Here is a 25636-nt window from a genome sequence, read left to right on the forward strand (position 1 = left end):
GATTTTATCAGAGTCCTCAAGGACACACAGATAGTAACTGTCAGAGAAGAGATTCAAACCTATATCTTCTGAATCCTCATATGAAAAATTTGCCTTATTAGACCTTTGAGATTAAAACAAAAAAATCTCTTTGACCTAGTATTTTCCTAATTGTAAAGATCCAATGGAGTTTAGAAAAGAATTCTGCTTCTGGAGTTTGGGATCCTGGATTGAAATCCTGGCTTTTGTGCTTTCTTTCTGTATGATCTTGTGAGAGTCAGCTGACCAGTCTGGGCTTCAGTTTCCTCAGCTGTCAAATGAAAGGGTAATGCTAGATAGCTATATAAGTTCCTTTATCCTCTGGATCTTTGAGTCGACTTTTATTTTCCCTGTTTTATTCTTTGGGTCATTTAATATTTAAGCTACAAAAATTAAAAGCAGATATAAATTCAAATTTCTGGTAAGCAAAGTTCACCTTGAGGAAGAATTTCTTTTAGTTGACTTCCATGTTTTTTCCCCAGTGGTCCCACCATTGCTTTTGCCTGGCTATACCTATGTAATGGTAATTATGAGAGTTAAAGATCTTCCGCACCAGTTAATAGGCCTTCCTGTTAAGGGAGTTTGATTAAGGGAGATTTGTTTTGTAGGAAGACCCATATCTTTTGTTAATTTCTAATGAGGTACTGGTTCTCAAGGGTTATGAAGCCCACTGGCTCTGAAAAGTGCATAAATACTCTGAGGTGAGGTTTTATTTTGGGGCTTACTCATTGACAATGTTTGTTTGGCCAAATGAGACACTGGGTAGCCGCTACTGGGAGACCCCACTGGCTTTGTAAACCCAGATGTTGGTGTATCTCTCTCTGGTAACTATGTATGTATGTAATGGTCAAACAGTTGAATCTGTCCGTTGATCTGTGATGTAAGTATTGCTTATGGTTAGACAGTTGGAAGCCCTGTCTATCTTTATTTCTCTGTTTGTATTTTCTCTGAAGTTCAGGGTGCTGACCTCTTCCCCTGAACTAAGTGAATGATAAATGTGCTTGATTAAAGTGACTGTTGAGCTCACAAAAGCTGCCTTTCCTTTTAGAAAAGCAGATCAAAGAATTTATACAGCAGGCTCTCCTGTGTATGCCTTGGTCCTTGGTGATACAACCTATTATCAGGAAGGATAGAGAGATACAGAGATAGACAGAGTAATAGATAGATACACACACATATGCACATACACACACATAGAAACACAATAAAAATATCTATTAATATATGAATATATGTATATACATACATCTACATATATGGATATATAGATATATGCACACACAGACACACACACACACACACAAGGGTATTTTTCATAGCCTTTCCTAGGTAGAGGGATCTTGACTAGCCCATATGAAAATGAAGGGGCTAGGGGACCAAAGGTAGAAAGTGATGAGAGCATTCTTCTTTTCTGTTTCCTTCCTCCTCTCCTCTTCATCCTGGAAGAATTGAAGGAGACCTGAGCAGGACATTCTGGGCTGACTGAGAGGGGCCAGTATGAAAACTTTAGGAGGAGCCTGGCCTAAACCCTAGAGTGCTTAAGGTTTCACAGTTTTCTGCCTTCATCCTGACATTCCAACTCAAACACTGGCAGCCTCCACCCCTTCTGAGTGCCAGAGAAAGCAACAATGATCATTGAGCTCAGCTGCCACCAGGACCCTAGGCAAAATGGCAAAGTGAGCATAGTTCTTTTGTGGTCCCCCCTGAGTAGCCTGGCTTCCTGCCACCACTCTGCCTTGACTCTATCCCCACAGCTGGGGTCACTTAACCCCAGCCTGCAGATTCAACATCCTCCCTGGTTTTGAGATTAATCAATGCCCTAGGAAATATAGGAGAATCAGAGGATTTAGAATTTTAAAGAGATTGGCATTCATATATACCTGCCTTCCCCTCTCCTTTTCAACTTGATGCATAAAGGACCTGAGTCCCAGAGAGGTTATAAAGACTTATGCTAGTAAGTGGCTAAGGTAGGAACAGAACCCAGGTCTTCTACCTCCAAATCTAGTGCCACGTTGCCTTTCATGGTTTGGGGATTTGATCAGATAACCTTAAAGGTCATTTCAGCTCTGAGATGTGAAGACATCCATTGATGTGCTGACCTCCCCAGCCAGCCTGTTTATCCTTTACACCCTACCTATCCTTTCTATTGTAATCTGAAACATCCCACTGGCTTCTTACCCCTCAGTTCCTTTCTTTTCCCCCTGGAGCCCAGTGCCTTTGTCTTGCTGTCTGGAATTCAGAATTACTCAGCCTAGGAGGATATATGCTTCCAGAAGAAACCCATCTCCCTAATTATCCTTCCATCATCCTTCTTGTCTGCCTTGACTATATAGCACTAGCATCAATAGCTTCTCCCACAGAGACTGTAGATACTGTCTTTGTATCTTTAAGAGGCAGTGAGATTTTTGAATTACAGTTTAACTCTCTTTCTTTAAGAATTCTGTGAGGAGACAGTTTAACTATAGATCTGAAGAGATTGTTAACTGATAGGTGAAGAGAAGACAGAGACTAAATATTAAGAGAATGTATTTCCAGAAAGAACTGGATTTAATCTTGTGAAAAACATGAAGGTAATTCTTGAGAGAATAATTTGACTGGTATCTTGAGACAACTGAATGGTGGAACCATGTTTCCAGAACTGAGGAGGTAAGTTCTTGTAATGATGCTCTTTAGGTGACTTTGGCTCTACTCTTTCTCTTAGCTAATATATTGTTAAGAATAAGAGAATAAAGGAAGAAAGGAAGGAAGGAAGGAAGGAAGGAAGGAAGGAAGGAAGGAAGGAAGGAAGGAAAGAAGGAAGGAAGGAAGGAAGGAAAGAAGGAAGGAAGGAAGGAAGGAAGGGAATTGTGTCATATATATGTTATATTGTTGATTACAATGTTGATAAATAACATAGCTAGTAACTTTGACATTTATTTAGGTCAAAGAGACAAAGGAGTTTCATGTTGAGCAGGGTTCTTAACCTGGGTCCCATGAATTTTCCTGTAAATGCACAGAGAACCTGAAAAGGGGGTTGAGGGACAGAAGGTACCCAAAGCCTGGGCACAATGGAGATGTCTAGAAAATTTCAACCTGGTGGGAAATGAAGAGATAGCTAGCCTCAGGTACATCCTTAAATGGAAGTCCTCTATTTTTCAATGAGAGGGAATGGTTCAAGAGTCAGAGGGTTCTTTCTGGATGATCTTCCAGGAAGAAGAGTTTCTGGGTCCTCATGGAGAAGTCTACAGGAGCGCACCCTAGAGAGAAAAGAAGAAAATTATCAGCTATCAAAATAAAGCTTTAGACTGCATTGGAACCTAGGATGATGATATGGATAATGTCACCACTCTCATATGGGCTACATGTAAGTGTGGTCAGTCTTGACCATTGCCACTCCCATATTTCAATATCCCCTTCTCTGAGGTTGATTTCAACTAAGAACTGATGAAATATAAATGATGGAAGCTAAGGTATGGATAATTGGGAACCCCTAAACTTCTGCCTTAATCCTTCTTCTCTTTTCTTTCTCTATGTTCACTCTTGGTGGACTTATCAGCATCTGTTAATTCAATCACCATTTCTACTCAGATACCTTTAAAATTCTTTCCATGTCTATATTGAAACTCACTCATGCAATCAAAGGCTCGCTTGTCTAATTACTCTTAGATACCTCTACTCAGATGTCATACAGACATTTGAAAATCAATATTCCATAAATGGAAATCCTTATATTTCTCCTACAAACCTAGCCCTCTATCATATTCTTGTGGAGGGCACAATGTTTTTTCTAGTCACCCAGGCACACAACTTGGAGTCATCCTTAACTCTTCCTTTTCCTTCATTTCCTCCTTCCATAAGCCCTCCCCATCCAATTAGTTGCTATGTCTTGTCAATTTTTATCTTTACATCATTTTTCACATTCATCCCTTTCTCTCCATTAACATAGAGCCTCTCCTTATTCAAGCCTTCCTCATCTCTCATCTGCATTGTTGTCATAGACTCTTAACTGGTTTTCTTGCCTCTGATCTCTCCCATTTCCATTATATATCTTCTTCTAATCTATGCAAATACTATTGATGACTTACTTCCCAGTGCTTAATGGGCATCCCCATTGGCTGTAGACTCTCTACAGTGAGGCTGCCTCCCAGCTTTTCTGCCATAATTCCTCTTCTCTCAGCCCACATGGCCACAACCCTGGTCTAGATCTCTGTAACTTCTCACCTGGATCATCACGTTAGCCTCTTCATTGTTCTTCCTGACTCAGACCTCTTCTACTATGATCCATACTCTCCCCATCTTCCAAATTGGTATTTGCCAACACAGATATAAATCTTCCAATGGCCGAATTAAAAACAAAAACAAAATCCTTTATAGTTCCCTGGAATCTATGATAAAACCCCCAAATTCAGGACACCATTAAAAGCCTACTACAGTATGGCTCAAATCTGCCATTGCATCCTCATATTATCTCAGCTCCATTTAGGCACAAAGTTTTTGTTTTGGTGAGATCCCCAATATCTCACTGGTTCCCTGTTCCTTCACCCTGAACTACATCCCTAGATGTACCAGTGCCCCCAACTTCTTACTTAGGGAATAGAAAGGAAGAAAGAAGGATCTTGTGTTTCATCTGACTATTATGTAGTTAAATAGTAATGAGGTAAGACCCTTAAAATTGAGGGACATCTCTCATGGGGACTTGAGACTGTGGAAGAGAGATTAGTCACCCACAAGCTCCCTTGCTGCTATTCAGTTGATTAGATGTGTCTAATGCTTTGTCAGACCCCACTTAGGGTTTTCTTGGCAAAGATACCAGAGTGGTTTGACATTTCTTTCTCCAGTTCATTTCATAGATGAGGGAACTGAGATAAACAGAGTGAATTGACTTGCTCAGGGTCACACACCTAGTAAATGTGTAAGGCAACATTTGAACTCACAAAGAGGAGTCTTCCTGACTCCAGGCCCAGTACTCTGTCCATTATGTCTCCTAGATATCCTTATGGTCCTAGTATGTTTACAACTTCAAACATCACCTTTTATTTATTAGTCATCTAGTGAGCAGATTGATGGTGTGTAGGGAGAGCACTGGGCTTGAAATCAGAAAGACTCATGTTCCTTAGTTAAAATATGACCTCAGACATTTACTAGCTGTGTGATCCTGGACAAGTCGCTTACCTTTGTTTGCCTCATTTTCTTCCTTTTTAAGAATGAGCCAGAGAAGGAAATGGCAAAGTGCTCCAGCATCTTTGCCAAAAAAACCCCTAAAATGGGGTCATGTAGAGTTGGATAGAACTAGGCAACAACATTGCATTAATCTGTGTATATTTTCCCAGTAGCACACAACTTCCTGAGGACAGGAATTGTTTGTTGTTGTTTGCTTTTGAATCCCAAATCATTATCACAGGACCTAGTAGGAATCTAAACATGTTAGCTCATTTAGAAATCAGAAATTTACCTTCTCCCATACATTAGCATTCCATAGCAAGAGTGCCTTGTGGTTTGAACAGCATCTCAAACTTGTGAAACCTTGGTAGGAGACATTATTGGGCAGTGGGATTTTCTATTGCTCCTCTCTATTGATTTTGTGTAACTTGATCCCCCAGCCTTCTCCAAAGATCATCAATTACAACCACAGCTATCCTGAGAGAACTCAAGTGCCAGGGATCCAGCCATTTTAGAGTCCATGGATAGGCAAGTAGCCTTGTACCCTTTAGAAAGTGGTTCTGTACTGCCATTGGGCTCAGGAAAAACCAGGAATCATCCTTGGGGGAGGATGCATGAAATAACGCATTCTCCAGAACTTGCATGGTAGCTTCATGAATGCAGTTGCATGTGTCGCAGCTAAAGATAGAATTCTGGCTCCTGGTCACAGCAGGGAAAACCAATTTGCACATTCATGAATTATGGTTCATTTTACACTTCTGTTCTCAAGGCTAATCATTTGTTTAAGTAAGTCCTTTGTCTTGATTAGAGCTTTTAGCAAATGTAAGTGTTTAGTGAGCCTGGCTCCCTGTTGCGAAATGCAAGACTTATGAAATTTAAACACACTCCTGGAAATAGAAACCGCCTTGTATTTATCAATGGCCACAACACAGGCAGAAGCCTTTATTTAAACAATTAACTTTGGGAATAGATGTGCAAACAAGCACAGTTCATAAAGTTATTCATGTCCTTCCCTGCTGTGGACATTATCTTACTTTTTTTTCCCAGTGGCTAGTAATATTCTTAGAACTAGAAATGGGGATTTCACAAGCATCTGGACCTTTCAGTTTAGTAAACTCCTTCTTCCAGTGCAGATTGCCATCATCTCTGAATGGCACAGCCTGAGAGAGTTAGTCTATGAGTTAAAGCAATTTCTCCAAGGTCATACAGCCAGCATATATTAGAAACAGGACCTGGGTTCTGGTCTTTCTAATCTTGAGGTCATCCCTTCATCTACCGTATTACATTGTCTCTACAGTTGTCTTTTTGTCATCACTATATATATATATATATACACCAAGAATAGCCAGACTATTGATAGAATGGCGACCAAGTTTATGGTGAATTTTCTAAATGTAGATGTTAAATACAAATTACTACAGTCCCTGAATAGAATGTTTACTTCTCAAGTCCAATTCAGTGGAGAAGGCAGTCCTATCCCTTTTGAAATTTCTAATATCTGGGGGACTGAGGTTGGATCTTCACATATTAAGAGTGTTCTTCCTTATTTCAGAGACCCCAGGGCCTACCTCATGCTGTGACCAATTGATTACGATATTGAAATATTATTTTCTCCTCCAATTAATGACCTAAAATATTCAAGAATGGAATTATTCTTTCTGCGAAAACTTTTAGGCGAATGTAAACTTTTTTTTTTTAAATCAAAGGTTTTTTTTTTTGTTCTCATCACACCCCCATTTATTTGACCTAGAATAGAGCTGTCAGTGAATTTTACTGCTAGATTAACTAACACGGTGTCTATGAGAATCAAGATATTTGATCCAAACAATCAACTCTGTTTTTTTTTTTTAATGAAAGATTAAAAAGTCTTGTACTTGAAGGATTTTGCTTTATATCCTATTGGAATACAGTGTGTTGTGATGGAATGAACATGGGACAAAATAGGAGAGCTCCTGGACCTGGCACTGGATCTTTGTGGGACTTTGAGGAAGTCACTATATTCCCTCCATGCAAATGCCTCATCTTTAAAAGGAAAAAGGTGGAGTAAAAAGAAAAGAGAAATGATGTTTACAGTCTTCCCCTCCCCCACAAATGGAAGTTCCATGCAATATCCTACAAAGTTGCTTTTCCTCCTAGGACCCCAACTTCTTTTTTTTTTTTTTTTATCAAATAAAAGGGTTAATAGGTGACAGCTAGTGAAAGACCCTCTAACTCAGAAAGCTCAAGACAGGTGCCTAAGGCAGGAATGTGCCCAGGTCTAGGGCCCCTCAGGGATGTTTGGGGCTTTGGTCTGAACCTTTGACCAAACCATCATCACAGAGGCAAAATCACTTCCCCAGACAAGCCCACATGGCCCTACTTCCATTAGCTGAATCAGCCACCCCTTGGATCTAGAGCTCACCGCCCCAGTTTGGAATGACAGTTTTATGGTTCAATAAAACAAATTAATTGATTCAACTATCCTCACTAGTGTCTAGAAACAAAGGCGGTTTTCTGCATTAATCTAGGAATCAAGATGAGGAGGAAACAAAACCTATTTCCCACAGACTCAGATTTTCCATCAGAGCCAAACACAGGATCTTCCCCTGCCAGCTTGGAGGTCACTTTTCCCTCTTTGTGAGCTGTTTCAGTGGAGCTCAGGGAGGGCAAGAAGCGTTTCTTATCAGGGTTGGCAAATGTGAATGCTTTGAAAAGAAACCCGGTCGCTTCCCTTCCCCCACCTTGCAAACAAGAAAAAAAAGAAGGAAAGGAAAGAAAATGTGATTTTTTTAACTTTCTTTTTTTTTCTCCGATGCCTCCCCTCCCAACGATTTACCCTCAGCAAATGGATGGGGTCTTTGGGCCTCTGGAGTTAGGGGAAAGGAAGACAGAGCATTCTGATGAGCTAAAAGGAGGAGAGATTTAATTGTCTAACTCCTTCTGTGCTCCAGAATATCAGACAGATGGGGAGGATAAGACAAGGAGCTCAATAATTAATTTTCATGTTCCTCACTAGTGGGACCTCTTTAATCCCTGTTCCTGTGATTATAGAGAAAGGTTGGATTCCAAAGTTTCTCTCATTAGCTACGGGTTGTATGAAAATACCTGTATTTTCAAAGGGGAGAGTGACAAGAATGAACAATTTCAGCTATTAAAAATAGCCTGTTGTCAGGGACTTTTTTGGTGAAGAACAAAAACTCTCTGTTTCCCTCAGATCAATAATGAAACAGATGGTTGTTGGGAGGTTAGAGGTCAAACTTTCCCCGTTGACTGAAATGCAAGGTTGACTTAAAAGCTTTTCCAAAGTTATTCCAGAGGCAGGCTGGGCATTAGTCTAGGTTTCATGGCTCCTAATGCTAGATCCTGGACTCCCCGGAATTTTGTGGTCAATTGGGCACTTTCTAGATTCAGAGGGCTTAATAGATCCAGCTCCCTTTCTAAGGCCAAACATGCAAATACTTTGTCAGGTGGAGAGTATGAAGAATGTGAAAAGATAGGTTACCATTTTGGCTTTTGAGTTCATCCAAGACAAAGTGTTGGGATGGGATTCATTTCAAAATGAACTGTTAAATTCTTGGCATGAGAGGAGAATAAATGAAAGAAATGAATGGATCAATCAGTGAAAAATATTTCTAATATATTGTATACCAAGTATTGTGCTAAACATTGGTGATGTGGAGAGAGAGAGAGAGAGAGAGAGAGAGAGAGAGAGAGAGAGAGAGAGAGAGAGAGAGAGAGAGAGAGAGAAAGACAGAGACAGACAGAAACAGAGAGACAGAGATAGAGATAGATAGAGACAGAGAGAGACAGAGAAATAATCCCTGCTCTCAAGGAACTCACACCTTGTCTGAGAAAGACAACATCTCCAAGTTGAATAGTTAGGCTCAAGGGTTCTTAGTTTGCATAAATAGGTCAGATGACAACATTAGGGGTCTCCTGGGCATAGATGGTGATGGTGAGTCTTGTTGGTCTTTGTTTCCTATTACTGGAAGGAACAGAGTCACTACATCCCATCTCATCCAAGCTATGGCAGAAATGAAGCAATGTGTTAAAGGTTCTTGACAGCCCCAGAACCAGCGGAAGGGCAGGGAGGGGAAGAAGATGAAGAGAAGAGAAGGTTCTCAGTGTTCCAACCTTTGAAGAAGGCAGAGGTGGGGGCTGACTGTTAAAATAGGTTCCATTCAGAGACTGTTTTTACCTACTTGCATCTTGATTAACCAAATTGGCACCAGCCCTCCAACTCAGGATTCAAAATTGGGAAATGTAATCTTAGCAAGGTTGTTCAGTCGTTCAAACACCCAATCCTTTGGAGGTAATTTCCTCAAATCCCCATTGTGATCTAATTTCTTATTAAGCCGAATAAAGCAGTTTGGCACAACAATTCATCAGTTTGGGCTTCGGGAGCTGCTGCTGCAGCTCATTTCTTCTCCCTCCCCCCTCCTTAAGAAAAGTATTCAAGAAATGCTCTTAGAGATAAATCCTTGCATACATGTGCACACATGCCCATATGTACAATGCTTTGCTGGCCTGCTTGTTAAAAATAGAAGTTCAAGCACCTAGGCATGGTAGGATAGAGATCAATGCCCAGAGTTAGAATCTGTAACTCTGGTGCCTAGAGCAAGAAGGACCCTGGGACATGTCCATTTTTCAAGGCAAATTTAGTCCCATGGAGTCATCAGCAGATACTTCAGGACATTGACTTGCAGCAAAGGACACAATCTTTGTGGCCAAAGACCCAAAGTCACATTCAGTTTGGGGAAACCACTGCCAGGGGAGAGATCAAGGTAGCACCAGGATCTCAACTGGGATAGTTAACTATTCATTCTTGCTATAGAAAAAAAAACATAATTTATTTGTGCTACTTAAAATAAATGAGTGCTGTCATCATCCTGTAAATGTGGACTTGTGGGACAAAGTCCTCAGTTGTCTCAGCCTAATTATGCCTATAGCTGAGACATTTTGACCATTTCATTTCCTCTCGTCTTCCAAGATCACAGGCAAGTCATTTTAATTTGTGGATACTCAATATCAAAACTTAAGTTGGTGCTTGTCCACATATCAAGTCCTACAATTCATTGGACTACCCCTCCTCAGCCTAGGTACTGCCATATGTCTGAAGCACCCTGGGAAATTAGCAGGAATGGGACATAAGAAGAGACGCAGTAGCTTTGAGGGGGATGGGGATTTGGCCCAATACAGCTTGGCATTTTCATCTCCTGAATGCTTTGCATAAATAGCAAAAAATAATCAAGTTAATCAAAGGAAACTGTTTTTAAAAGCAATCATACACGTCTGTAAATATGCCAACAACTTCTACGTCATAACTGAGTACCCTTTTGATTTCTCACTTCTTACTGTTGAATAGAGGTTAATAACTGGTCACCAGTGGATTAAGGTAGAATTTGCAAATGACCAATAATACAAATGTTTCTTCCCTAGGGCTGAGGAGGATATCAATTTTTCACCAACTATCACTCTTTCCAAATACAGAGAATTCAGTCCATCCTTTCAGAAGTAAAGTTGAATTTGTATTTTCACTACACAGGGCAGGTCTGTAGTGGTTGTGGTGGAGGAGGGGAAGGAGAAGAAGACTAAATTTGTCCCAATGCTAAAGTTATCATTTTCCAAATAGGAGAATGTACTTTTGAATAGGGGGAAAATGATGGGGCATAAATCCACAATTTGACCTAATTTTCAGAATGGAAATGACCTATTAAAAAAATCCCTGGGAGAATATGAATTAGGCTGGGTCAACAGTCGGGCAAGCTGATAGGGTGCTAGAAATTAGCCAGTCTTTTACTATTTGGTAGCGTTTTATGCTAATTCTGTTCCCTTCTCTGTGATAAACAAAGCCAGTTGAAAGCAGTGAGCATCACATGCTGATGGGTCCCTAAGCTACAATTTAATACGAATCTCGTAATTCCTTTGTACAACGCCTCCAGTTCATTTAGGTGCGTCACACACTGAAGAGGCTTCAGGACTGAATTACTTGCCCCGCTCAGCAGACATGATGCCTTTCAAATATAATCATCTAACAAGGTTTTACTGGGAGGTCCTTCCATGGACGAAGGGAACAAGTGTGTGACTTAGTCAGGGGGCATCTTTATCAATTAGGTATATGAATGTCCAGGTGTAAATTGCAGAGATGAAATGAAAAGAAACTGGGGGACAACTCAATACTTGGTTGAGTTCCTGTTTCAGGGCTGATCTGATATGAATTCAGACAATTCACTTACCTTTTCTGGTTCTATTTCTTCATTAGCAAAATGGAGATAATCAACTTTGCAATACATCATCCAAAGGGCTTTTGTGAGGGTCTTAGGATGCTTCAGAAAGAAATGTGGGACCATATTGGTATTATAAATGAATCTTGCAGATGCTGTGATTTTATGGGGTGCACACAGTAGGGCAAGGGGCTGAGCACCTAGATCAGGTGCTCTCAATGAAGTACTCATCTTCCTTTCTTATGTGCACTTTCTAATAATAGCTATCAACAAGAATAGCCAGCATGCTAGCATTTATAAAACTGTCTAAGATTTGTAAAGCACTCTACAAATGTTATTCTGTTGGATCCTTATAATATCCTTACTAGGAAAGTGCTATTATTATCATCATTTTGCAGATGAGGGAACTGAGGCTGAGAGGTGTTCAGTGACTTGTCCAGATCAACACAGCTAGTGTCTGAGGTAATATTTGAAATCAGGTAATCCTGTCTCCAAAGTACAGGGTTCCATTTATCTTACCACCTTCTATTTATCTTACCAATATGAGAGCATTCTGAAATGACCTTCAGTGTGCATGTCTCTGGCTTGAAGATTCCCAGGCTGACACTCACCCTGTGACTCTGACCTTTTGTGGGTGGCTAATATTATAGTCTATCTATTGTGTAGGTCATTGTTTCAACCAATCAGATTGTGGCTCAGGCCTCCATGTTGCTGACAGCTCTTTGTGTATATGCTCTTCCTTGATTCACCTTAAATTCAAGGAAGTAGAGTAATGATCATTAGATAAACAGTAGTAAGAGTGAAAAGAATACTCAGTACACAGCAGATGAAGCCCGAAAATCCCAGCTCCATCATCCAACTCAGATCCTTCTGAAGGTAGAAACCCTATTGTGCTGAAATCCATATTTCTCTCTCTCGTCTCCCAGCCTTCAGACAAGGACCTACTGAGAAGCTTGCTTCTCCCTGGTCACCTCCCATGGAGGGTAAAGAGAAGATTTTTGTTTGCTTTCCATTCATACAATCTCCCCCATGTTAGCTTGACTTATGTTTCAGTGCCCTTGCTCATCATGGAAGAGACCCCAATCTCACAGTATAACTTCTCCTTGGCTTGGTTCTACACCGCGCTATGGTATCTCCACCCCATTCTCTTCTAACCTTGAAGAGGAGCTGGAACTCTGCTGAACTTTGGGTCTTCTCAATCAGAGCTGTTTCTGAAATGGAGTCTAGGTAAGATACTCCAGGTTATGCATAAGGAACACAGACTAATGGTCCATGCAGAAACTGACTTAGGATTGGGTACCAGAATGATTCTTCTTCCCTCTTTCACGTTCAAAGCTCCAATATTCCTGATTCCTTTGGGCCCACCATCTCTCGAGTTACAGTGACCCTCAACATGCTAAAATATGGGGAAAATGAAACTATGACAGAATGCCAATGTACTGGTAGGAGTCAAAGTCCCCACCTGTGATACTCTGATACATTTCATATATATATCATATATATATAAGCTTGAAACTGCACTAATCCTTTGAGGATAGCCTCATATCTCTCTCTCTCTCTCTCTCTCTCTCTCTCTCTCTCTCTCTCTCTCTCTCTCTTCATACATAACTAGTAAAGCCTAAAAAAATAATGTTTATCCAAGTAACATTTGGATAATATAAAGATTTGTAAAATTAAATTTTACATTTTCAGTCACCAAAACTCCTCCTCTTCTTCCTCTCATCCTCCCCTCAAATAGTGAAAGAAGGAAAAATAAATCCCTTGTTAAAAACAGGTATGGTCAAATTTCAACATTGGCTTTGTCCAAAACAAATAAAAAAGCAAACAAATAGACAAAACTTTAAAAAAAAAATAACTTTACCTTCATCCCTTCTAAGAATTCTAATTGAGCTTATGATCAAGCAGCATTTTTCTTTGAGGCTTTGCTTATAGCTGTTTTGGAGGCATTCTCTACTTCTTAATTTTTGCCTTCAGTGTCTCTATCATCTTAATACTTTTATTTTCCTTTGAGTAAGATTCTTTTTTGTTTGTTTACTTATTCTTCAGTCTACTTCCTGACTTCATTCTTTGTATTATGACTGTACCTTTTGTACTTCTAGAGGTAACATCTAGAGTGGCTCTACTGTTGCTTCCTTAGGTATTAGATGCTATATTACTCTAGGATCTCAAGAGCAACCCAAGCTAGGGACGTGCAGTCTTTTGTGCTCCCAAAGTGATCTTATCAAGAATAAAGTCTGATTGCTCCACCTCTTTCCCTAACTTCCCCCAAGACTGAGCTCTGCAAGCTCCTAACCCGGGTTTGGGTCTGAGCAGCACATGTGTGGACTTGCCCCATTTGGAGTTGAGTAGACTGTTGCTAGATTTAGCCACCATTAGCCAACTGAAAGGCTGTGCTGGTTAAGAGTTATAGAGTAGCAAAATTGTTCTTGGGCTGAGTTTCACAACCTGGTGATTCCAGTGGAGTTTTCTGACTGGGTTAGAAGCTTCAACTGTGACCCTGCTCCACTTCTAGGGTTCAAGTTAGACCATTGCTACTTGCTTGGTACACAGCCTAGTGTCCAGAAAGGAAGCTTCCTTCCTTTCTCCTTCTCTCCCTCCCTCTTTTCCTCCCTCTCTCCCTCTCTCTGTCCCTTCCTCTCCCATTCTTTACTTACTTACTTCCTCCCACCCTCTCTCCCCCTCCTTCCTTCCTTCCTTCCTTCCTTCCTTCCTTCCTTCCTTCCTTCCTTCCTTCCTTCCTTCCTTCCTTTCTTCCTGTGATTATGAATAGGGGAAAAGAGAGAGAGAGGTCTGTGAACACCAGGGACAAGGTCATGCACCAGGACAACAAGTGATCCCACATGCAGAAGAGGGGCCTAAGCTTGTGTGGGATCCAAGTGATAACTGGGACTTCTGTCAATCACTACTGAGTCTTGAGTTATATCCAAAGTAAATGAAGTAGGCATTTATTAAGTGACTATAATGTGCCAGGAACTATGCTAAGAGCTTTGTAAATATCTTATTTCGTCTTCACAGCAGTCCTGGCAGATGCATGCTCCTCATTATCTTTATTTTACAGATGAAGAAAATGGAGGTTGAAGGACTTGCCCAGGATCACTTGACATTGATTAGTTTTTGCAAAATATACTTAAAGGCAACAGGAACAGAAGTACAAATGTGCTCACAACACTTTGGGGACATAATTTCCCCTATGCCACTGCAGTATCTAAAAAGAATAGGTTAATCCTTAGAACATTTTCTATATGACATCAGTCCCAGAAAGGACACGTCCAGATGCAACATAGAACCAGATGAGTCCTCATCTCTGTTAAGTCTAAACTAAGTTTCAAAAGTCACTGTCAAAGGTCATTCCTTACTTCTCTGCTCAATCAATGTTTAAATGTCTATAGAAGAGAAACCTTTCACCCTTCACCTAAAATGGAACATAACAAATGCTTAAACATATAAAGACTCTACACCTAATTTCACAGGGCCCCATGGCCCCTGAGGAGATGTCACAGAGGACTTTTCCTCTGATGGTATTGTCTGTCACTGGATGCTATGAGATGTTCAACCAAGAGCAGTCAAATTCATTATTTACTTTTTAAAATGCTTCTTAATAACACCTCTTGTTTTAACATTGTCTACATTCCTCCTGAAACCTTTTTCCTCTGCCCTTTGCAGAAAGTCATCTCTTAAAACAAAGGTTTTATGTTTCATAGGAATGTGTATGTAGAGTCCATACCAGATTGCTTGCCATCTTGGGGAGGGAGGAGAGAAGAGAGGGGAGAAGATTTAAAAATTATGGAAGTGAAGATTAAAAACTAAAAATAAATTAACAGAAAAAAACAAAAAAGGTTTTGTTTAATTTTCAGAAGAAAAACAGAAAACTGTAAAAAACAATTAATACTGAAAAAAATGGACATGATTTGCAAGGAGATGGAGTGACTTCTGTTTTCTTTGGGAACAACTTCTTCTTTGTAGTTGCACAACATGATTGTGTTGTGGCTTCCATGCCCTTCATTTGCATTGTCAGAGTCCTTGTGGCTATTGTTGCATTGCTGACTTCTTTCTGCATCCATTCATGAAAATATTTCCATGGTTTTCTGGATTCATGGTTGTTTCTTACAGCACAGAAATGTTCCATTACATTCATGGACTCTTCCTTGTTTAGCCATTCCCCAACTAACAATATTCACTTTATAACCATTTCATTGTTACTGTCACAAACACCACTACACAAATACACATTATATACATTACACACACACACACATATGTATATATATAATTTTTACAAGGATGTCATATATGTATATATATACTATATACTATACTGTGTATATATGTATACATACACACACACATACACACACACACACACCTCACACACACACTATTTGCATCCACATACCTTTTGAATTTTCTTATCTGAATAACACTTCCTCCTTTCCACTACCCCATCCCTGCCCCAAATTCCTTTTAAGCCAAGACTTTTATTTTTTCCTTATAGCTCCAGTTCCTAACACAGTGCCTATGCCTTAGCAGGCGCTTAGCCTATGCTTATTGGATTGAACTCAAGTGAAGGATCTTCTAGCAGGCAATGTCTTAAATGACTTTACCAGTGTAAATCATTATGAGTTTTCTTTCCAGAATACTCAAAAAGTAATACACTCACCTGGGGAACAAGCCACTAGTTATTATAAATATATTTTGTCCTCAATAACAATCACACTCTTCATTCCCCTTACCTAGAGTCATTTCTATACCTCCTCTAAAAGTGATAAAATTTCATGGGCTGTTCTCACTGATTCCCTAGTGCCCAGTCCTTTTCTCTTCTTGAACTAATATGGAGATGTTTAAAACGTTGGTCATTTTTATTATTAAAAAATACTTTCTGGAGATTTCTCTTTTGGAGAAATTGGCATTTTTTCAAGTGTTTCTGGAATTGCTAAAACAGGGCTCATTAGTTTACAAGCCATGGAAATCTTTTTCACACTTCCCTCCTGACTTTGACACCTCCACCTGGAAGCAGATTCTGATTGGTTCTGGGAGGTTTTATGGGTTTTTAGAGTATATGGTCACTTGATTAATTAGCTATAAAACCTCAGAGCAAAATCTAAAACAGATGTAATTGTGGTCCTTAGCCGGCTGCCTTTTGTATAGCCATCTTGCTGCAATCAGGCATGTCCAGTTACATTTGGGTTGTGTGGCTTTGGTGGTTTGGCTGTGGAGGCTCTGCATCTGGTTCATTCTGGAGACTTTAGGCTAACCCAAGGGCTGCTTTCAAGAATTTCTCTTTGGGTTATTACAGGGGGAGACATAAAGAAGGGAGAATTGAATTGAATACTCTTGAGGACTTACCTCAAAGACCATCTCTACAGAGCTCTCCCCTAGATCAGATTGGAGGCTGACTGAACTCTGTAGCCTACAGTAAAGGATGGAGGCAGGGAAGCTCTCTATTGTACATTCTTCAGTAGCATTTTTCCTTCTCTTTAGAGTCTGGCTCTGAGTAATGGTGGCTTAGCAGGGGAAAGGAAGTCTAAGTCTTGGACAAATAACAGAGATTATCAGAAAAGATTTATGGGTGCAATGGAAAGAGCTTAGAATTTGAAGCCTAAGACCATGGGTTCCAATCCTGTATCTGTTGTTAGCTAGATGTGTGGCCTTGTCAAAGTCTCTTTCTACTTCAGGCCTTAGTTTCTTCATCTACAAAATGAAGGGATCTGCCTGTAGGGCCTCCAAGTTCCCCTTCAGATCTCAGTCTGTGATTCTAGGACTTTTACATTCTCTTCTGGATCTAAAGCAAGGCTCCTATAAACCCATAGGCCCCTGCAGATTACCAAGAGGAGAGATGAAGTTCAAACATAGGCCCTACTCTCATGGACATGGTCATCTAGTTCAAGATACAAAACATGTGTTTCTAAGAAGATAATAATGATATAGGTGCCCCCATGGATTGGCATAGATGGAGAACCATAGGAGCTTGAAGGTAAATTCAGGCTGGTGAGCTTGGTCAAGGAAGACTTCATGAAAGAGGCAGTTTGGTGCAGGGAAAGGACACTGAATGTGTTGTTTAATTTTTTGCTGTGTGAGATCATCACTATTTGAAATTGGGAAAGTCACTTAGCTTCTCAGTCTCAGTTCCCCCATCTAAAATTGAATTGAATTATATCTAAAGTACCTGTAGGCTATAAATCTTCTGGAAAAACATGTGAAATTTCAGAGAAGAGCAGAGAGGGTATGTGGTATAACCTGGGCTCTGAGGCTTCTTCCCCAAATCTCCATTCACACTGTATGTTGTGTCCCCAGAAGGCAGTTACTACATCCACCATAGACTCCAGGGTTAACCCTGAGGGGGTGGGGTGGGGATAGAAGGGAGGCATCCTTCTAATGTTATAGCTCACAAGCCCCCTCTGGTATTCTTCCTTTCTGCCATTATTATTGATGATAAAAATTAGCCAGTCAAATGTGAATCTCTCTTAGACAAAGGGTATTTGACTATAACAATAGAGTTAGTCCAGTTGGTACAAATGTTCCCCACAGAAGTCTATGACATTCTCCCACTAGTACTCATAGAGTCCAGTGAAAAATGAGCTCATGCTTAGACCACAGGAGGCAAAGGAGAACAACTGACAGCTCCTAGCAAGCAGTCTCTTTGCAGGAATCTTCACAGGTTCCCCTTAGGTAAAACATGAGTTTTCTGGAGGGATTTTCATTGAGTATAGAATCTGCTTTTTTCCATCTTGTCCAATCTGTCTTTTGTTCCCATGACAGACACTGGCACTAGCTATTGCCAGGTCTTTGTAGGAAGTCAGTAGGGTAATGGGATGTTGAAAATCCTCTGGACCTCCTTTCTTCTATTAGAGAGGAGAGCAAGGCAAACACCAAGAGGGCTTCTCTCCCCAACTTGACCAGAAGGACTCTTCCTAGGGAGTAAATCACTCTCATTTTTTTCTACCAGATATTTGAATTCCTCATTCTAACCAGTTGATTATTTTATATAGTCTTTGGTAGGTATGCATAAGTCTCTTAGCCAATCTTGATAGATTTACTACTGTTTGTCTTTAGAGAGATATTCAGGCTTTCTTCCCAAATAATGAGTAATTGAGATGAGTTCTCATTTGATCAATGTAGCAGAGCTAAGTGGAGTGGCGGTGATTTTTACCCCACCTTTCAGGAGCAAACACATAAGGCACAGAGTATGCAATTGGAGACACAGGTAGGGAGTAGAGGTCCGTGATGGAGTCAAAGGAAATGATCACTAAGTAGTGGCAGATCCAAGTTAGACAAGAATGTTAGGAGTTGACACTGGAGACTCTTGAATGTCAGACCAAGAGCAGAGTTGAGATGCCTGATATCTATAGTCAGCCTATGCATTGTTAGTCCAGTTGGAGCAACATTCTGAGCTATCTACTTGACATTTTCCACAAAACAGCTGGTGCATTGAAGGCTACCAATGCTTCACCAAACTAAACCTGAAAGGAGGAGGCCAGTAGGAGGTCATCCTAACAGGCTTTGCACTATGGTTCCTGGAGTGAGCTGTCATGTGCAGAGATCCCTCAGGAGCAGGATCCTGTATCTTGGTCTTTGGCTAGTGGCTTTCAAACATTAATTAATTATGTACTTTAACATTTGCAAATCACTTCACATGCATTATCTTGTTTGATCTGGTGGCACAGTCCTGGAAAGTGAATTCAATTAGATGGACCCTGAATGGATTCTTCTCTCTCTGAGGGGAGATGGGTAGTGATGAAAGAAAGGGACTGAACCAGAAATAGCATAGAGATATTGCAGAGTTTGGCTTGATGCTAGAATAAGCTTCCTAACAACAGAACCTATCCAAAAGTGAAATGGGTTGCCTTGGGTGACAGGGGAGTTTCCCTTCTAAGAGTGTCATATAAATAAATCAGTCAAATCAACTCATTCTTCTTAAAGTGATTGAAAAGATGCTGCTCTCTGATACCTTTATCAAGTGAGAACAAATGTCTTTTGCAATAAGCAGTTATAGGCTTTGAAGCAAATGCAAAATAGTCTGATAGTTTATATGTGAAAACTATTGGATAACCATTGGGATTTTGTAAGAGAAGTACGTTCAGGATGAGCTGGTTGGGGACATTTAGTCATGCCCTGGGGATGGTCTATAACATGGCAGAGTAGCTCATGACCTAAAGATCTGAGCATCTGGCAGCTTAGAGCAGACACCTTCCCACCAAGCCTCTGAGAAGGAAAGGATTGCTAGCTTCTGTCCCAATTGTCTCGCCTTTCCCCCTTCACCAGAGAAGGACCTTTGAAATCTGGTGGGTCCGAAGACGTACTTTTTCATTTGTTTGCTAAAAGTGTTGTTTGTCCTTCGTTTTTGAAGAGGATCAATGACATCACAGAGTGTTCTTTTGACTCTTTGGTGAACTGGTTTAAGGGAGGCAGAGTAGCACAAAGTTGTCAGCCTCACTTTCTCTTCCAGAATCATCAGAGTCCAATGCCAGGACAAAAGCCAAGACTTGGTGATGGCTCAAGATTCAGAGGAGAACTTGGTGTTTTCAATGACTGACCAAGCTCTAATCTCTCCACAGCACCTGCTTGAGCCACCTTCAGTTGGAACACATCATTCTCATCTACCCATTCTTCTGGGGCTAAGTCTTCACAGACTTGACATACACTTCCCTTTTACTCACTGACAGATTTGAGGACCCTTAGTTAATCACAAGCCCTTCTGCCAAGGTGGTTTATCAGAATATTTCCTCTGCAAATGCTATGGTTTCTTGGAACCACAGGTGAAAGGTGCCAAAGGCACATGAGCAGCTCTGAAAAGGGGTTGCCAAACCCTCCCACCAGAGATGCTAGGCCTCCTTGAACATCCCACATGGCCCTAGATGTGTATTCAGTACAACAAGGGCTGATGTTGGTGTATCTTTCAGTAGTTGAAGGTAGAGTGAATACAATGAGGAGAACAGGTCGGGGTTCCACAAAGAGCCCAGCATTCAAGCTTCAGAATATCTGAAGGGGACTCACAGAAGACCATGTTCTCTATGAGTTTGCCCTTGTCTCTCTATGTCTTCATGGCTGTATGGCAGGCTTTCCTTTATCTACTTTTTTTGGGAGGGGTGATCTTTTATACTAACCATACCATCATAGGAAATAGCCATTTCTAAAAACTACTGGGTCTGGACAACTCTTTGACATCAATTGAAAATCACAAGGGCAAAGACAAAGCCAGGAACTATATGAACACAACTGTAAAGCACTTTTCACACAAATAAAGTCAGATCTAAATAACTGGAAAAATGTCAGTTGTTCATGGGTAGGCTGAGCTAGAGCAAAGAATAGTTTACCTGTTGGATCCATGGAGAACAGAGGAATTTATGACCTAACAAGAGATAGAGAAAATTTTGAAATGCAAAATGGATTATTTTGACTACATTACATTAAAAAGGTTTTGCACAAGCAAAACCAATGCAACCAAAATTATAAGAAAAGAAGAAAGCTAGGAAATTTTTTACAGCCATTGTCTCTGATAAAGGCCTCATTTTTAAAATATGTAGAGAACTGAGTCAAATCTATGAGAATACAAGTCATTTCCCAATTGATAAATGATCAAAGGATATGAACAGGAAGTTTTCAAATGAAGAAATCAAAGTTATCTATAGTCACATGAAAAAAATGCTCTAAATCACTATTGATTAGAGAAATGTAAGTTAAAACATCTCTGAGATGATGCATTACACCTATCAGATTGGCTGACATGACAAATCGGGAACATGATAAATGCTGGAGAAGATGTGGGAAAATTGGAACACTAATTCATCATTGGTGGAGCTGTGAGCTCATCCAACCATTCTGGAAAGCAATTTGGAACTATGCCTGAAGGGCTTTCAACCTATGCATAGTTGTGTAAATATGAAGATGCCAAAAGTGAATCCTTTATTCTCTGATATCAGAGCCTCTTACAACATCTTTGTGTCATCATTTGGCATAGCGAACTCATTATAGAATGCAGGCCTCTGTAGAGTAGATGGAGATTAGATAGATAGATAGATAGATAGATAGATAGATAGATAGATAGATAGATAGATAGATAGATAGATATAGTTGAAAAGATGGATGGATGGATGGATGGTGATGGACAGATATATACAAGCATAGATAGATAGATATAGATAATAGATAGCAGATATTTGTTTGAGGCAAGGTTTGAACTCAGGTCTTCCTAACTCCTGGTACAATATTCTATTCTTTCCTATAACCCTGCCTTGGGCAGTATATACTTGGTATACTTGGGCTAAAAGCAGAACAAAGCTTTTTCAACAACTCGTGTTGAATCAAAAAAAAATTGTTCTCCTTCATCTTCATACAAGCAGCAAATTAAATGAAACAGAAAATCACATTCCTCTAAGGAATGAGTAGATCAAGGATTCCTCTGTCTCTTGGAATTCCTGGCTTCAAAGCACAGCTCACATGCTACCCCCTATCCTCATACCTCCAATTGTTTCCCTATTGAGATTATAAAAATTATTATATGTATTGCATGTATTTATCTGTGGATAGTCATGTTGTTGTTCAGTCATTTCAGTAATATTGAACTCTTCATGATCCCATTTGGAGTTTTCTTGGCAAAAATAATGGGAACAAGTTGCCATTTCCCTCTCCAGTTCATTTTATAGATGAAGAAACAGAGGCAAAGAGGTTAAGTGACTTGCCCAGGGTCACACAGCAAATTAAGTGTCCGAGGCAGGATTTGAACTCATGAAGGTGAGTTTTCTTGATGCCAGGCCCATTGTTTTCTCCATCACACCACCTAGCTGCCTTTGTGTGTGAGTCTTCCCATACCATGTTCACTCTACCCCACCTCCCTAAATGTAAACTCTGTGGGAGCAGGCGCTGTTGGACTTTGTCTCATTATTCATTTCACCCAGTCCAGTTCCTGGTACTGAACATACATTCACATCTGTTGAACTGGCTGGAGTTGACTTCACTGTTTGTCATTTCTTCTTTCCAAAGCGCTAAATGGTACAAGAGTGAAGAGTGGAGAAAAGCTTAAGGAATGTGTTTTAGTGAGGTGATCTTTGAAAGACAAACTTCAGTGGCTTTCAGGCTTGCCATATCCCCTAAGGAAAAGCAGTGTCCATACTTGTCACCTTTTCTAGTGTGAGACAAATGGGCAACCTCTGAGTCAATAGTGAATCAATAGGACTGAGTCCAGTGATGAATGGGAAGAGATTGTATCCCTTGTATCAAAGTGTGTTTGGAGCGCCCGGCAATGCCTGACCACTGAGTGAGACCTGCTCAGTGCACAAGCCATCATGATGACCTCTCAGCTTTGCTCCAAAGATGTTACAAGCATCATTTCCTGAAAAAGGCAAGAGATTCCAAGTGAACTTGGTGACTTTCCTCAATAAGCACAGTTTATGCAGATATATATGCACATTTACATATATAAATACATATGTCATAATAAGCCTATAAATGTATATGCGTGTGTGTAAATATTTGACATCCACCACATACACACAGAAACACAGATTTGCGCATAGTGGTTTGAATGAGATGGTTCCATCTTAGGAGAAGGGTTTCTGGGCCTTTCAAAAGGAGACAGCATGGAGTTTGCATTGATCCCATTTGAGCTCTCCAATCTCCCAAAATTTTTAGAGGGTTCCAACTGTAAAGAGGCAGATTCAAGTTTGGTAAAAGGACAATGTCCTCATGGTGAGGACTGTACAAAGCAGACTGTGTGACTACAGGAATACGGAGGGGCCCTCCCTGAGAGCCCCAGTGCCCAAGTCCAGTGTGTCCTCTTGACAGATTCTTGTTCAGCCAGAGTTGGCCCAGATGCCTTGCCCTGTGAGGCTATGATGCTATGGCATAATAAAGATTGATTTAAGGGTTGAAAATAGTCATTCTTTATGTTAAATGTCAATATATAAGCCCCAACATCCAGTGACTAAACTAGACTGCTGCCTAAACTTGGAATTTGTCCCAGGGAACCCCAGAAGCTTAGAGATTGAAAGCCACTCCAGGTTCACATAGTTCTACTGTACAGAACAAGAAGCCTCTATATTCTATCCCAGACTAGGGATCACTCAAACTCCACAAAGAGTTCTCCACTCATGGAAGCAACTCAATCCACTTTGGGATAATTTTGACACTAAGAAATTTTATTGCTTTTTCCTTCGTTCCAGCCTCATCTTATAATTTCTGCTCTTTGTACCTTGTCCTGCCCTCTGAAGCCATATACTTTGTGCCTAAACTTTGCCTCAGATATCAGCTCTTCAAATATTGGAGGATGGTCTTAATCTAGAGGCTCCATTCTGGAGTTGCTTGACTGTGTGACTTGGAATTGTTCAGCAAAGCACACAGAGCCTCAGTTATTCCATCTGCAAAATGACCCACATATTAGGCAGTCAATAAATAACAGTTTAGAGGGATATTGTGTCCAAATTTCTTGGTGGTTAAGAGGGCATCGTGTATACATTTCTGAACAAATTTAGATTTAGCATATGCATTTGTTGTTGTTCAGTTCTTTTGGTCATGTCTGACTCTCTGTGACCACATTTGGGGTTTTCTTGGCAAAGGTACTGGAGTGGTTTGCCTTATCCAGATCATTTTACAGACAAGAAAACTGAACAAAACAAGGTTAAGTGACTTGGTCATAGTTACTAGTGTCTGATGCTGAATTTGAACTCAGGTCTTTTTGATTCCAGGCCCAGAACGTTGGCATATACATACATGTATATTTTAGGTATATAATACAAAATGCACCTATATAAATATAAAGACAGTGACTATGAAGTCACATAACTCAACTGTAATACATAAGATGACAGTCACCATCAGTGGAAGGTAAAGACCTCCAATCCTCATCAGGAGTCTTCCAGCAAGAAGTCCTTGGAGTTGAGAATCTCAGACTCCATCTTCCAGCCCACAGAGAGCAACAGCAAAGAGCTGCAGCAGTAGTAGAAAGCAGCAGCAGTAGAAAGTAGCACCAGCAGCAGTGGAAAGCAGCAGGTTTCTGGAAACCACCTTCACCTTCCACTTTTCCCCATGAATGGAGGCTTTTAGTCACGCAATACTTCTGTCCTCCTGCAGAAGGAATGCAGGCATCATAGCCACAAGCAGAAAGAGCCTGGGAGTGTTTCAAAGCCCTTAATCAACACTAATTCATTACTTTAAAAAAGTTTCCTATGCTTTGGATAGATCCCCAGAGAAACTAACTTTTGGGGTTCATAGTTTCTTCATTCTGCAGAAAGACCACTGTTTAGTTCAGTGGAATTGAATTAACATAAGAGGGAAAAAACAAAAAAACAAAAGCAAGCACCAAACACATTCACTGGAAAAAAGAACCCATTTTTTTTTTTATTCCCTCTTTCTTCAAGAAGTTTTGTGAGCTTTGATTTAGGCCTTCCGTAGTTCGAAACTATTCAATAGAATGGTGTTATGGTATAATGGGTAAAGTATTTCTCCAAGCATTTGAAAATCTAGATACAAATTCTATCTTAGGCACTATCTAGTCTTGAGACCCCCAGCTGATCACTGGACCTCTTTTTACCCCCAAAATTTATTAATTTACTTGTTTTCAGTTTTCAACAATCACTTCCATAAATTTTAAATTTTCTCCTCCTCCTTCCCCAAGACATCATGCAATCTTATATGGGCTGTACACATAAATCTTATTAAACATATTTTCACATTAGTTATGTTGCATAGAAGAATTAAAACAAATGGGAGAAACCACAAAAAAACCCAAAACATAACAAAACAAAAAAAGAGAAAATAGTCTGCTTCATTTTCCATTCCGACTCCATAGCTCTTTGTCTGAATGTGAATGACATTTTGCATCATGAGTCCTCTGGAAATGTTTTAAGTCCTTGCATTGCTGAGAAGGGCTACATCTATTAAAATAATTCCTCACACACTGTGACTCTTACTGTATATAACGTTCTCCTGGTTCTGCTCATTTCACTCAGCATCAGCTCATGTAAGTCTTTGCAGGTTTTTCTGAAGTCTGCCTACTCATCATTTTTTATAACACAAAATTTCATTACATTCATATATCACAACTTATTCAGCCTTTCCCCAATTGATGGGCATCCACTCAATTTCCAGTTTTTGTCCACCACAAAAGGAGTTGCTATAAATATTTTTGTACATGTGAATCCTTTTCCTATCTTTATAATCTCTTTGGGATACAGCAATATATGAACATTTTTATAGCCCTTTTGGGCATAGTTCCAAATTGCTCTCCAGAATGGTTGGATTAGCTCACAGCTCCACAAACAATGAATTAGTGTTCCAACCCTCCC

At 40.1% G+C, this 25636-nt stretch overlaps 1 long non-coding RNA gene across 2 annotated transcripts in view; it reads left to right on the forward strand.

Annotated features, from left to right (window-relative positions):
- The first annotated feature begins 1996 nt into the window (after nucleotides 1-1996).
- LOC140517633 (uncharacterized) overlaps nucleotides 1997-25636 on the forward strand; it is a 33052-nt gene continuing 9412 nt past the window's right edge. Inside the window, exons 1-2 of one of the 2 annotated variants that reach the window (XR_011971659.1) lie at nucleotides 1997-2664; nucleotides 3208-3361. This is a non-coding gene — a long non-coding RNA (uncharacterized lncRNA). The remainder of the gene's footprint in view (nucleotides 2665-3207; nucleotides 3362-25636) is intronic. The other variant, XR_011971658.1, reaches the window with a different exon arrangement.

Source organism: Notamacropus eugenii, chromosome 1 (genome assembly GCF_028372415.1).
Source record: "Notamacropus eugenii isolate mMacEug1 chromosome 1, mMacEug1.pri_v2, whole genome shotgun sequence".
NCBI classification, from domain to species: Eukaryota; Metazoa; Chordata; class Mammalia; order Diprotodontia; family Macropodidae; genus Notamacropus; species Notamacropus eugenii.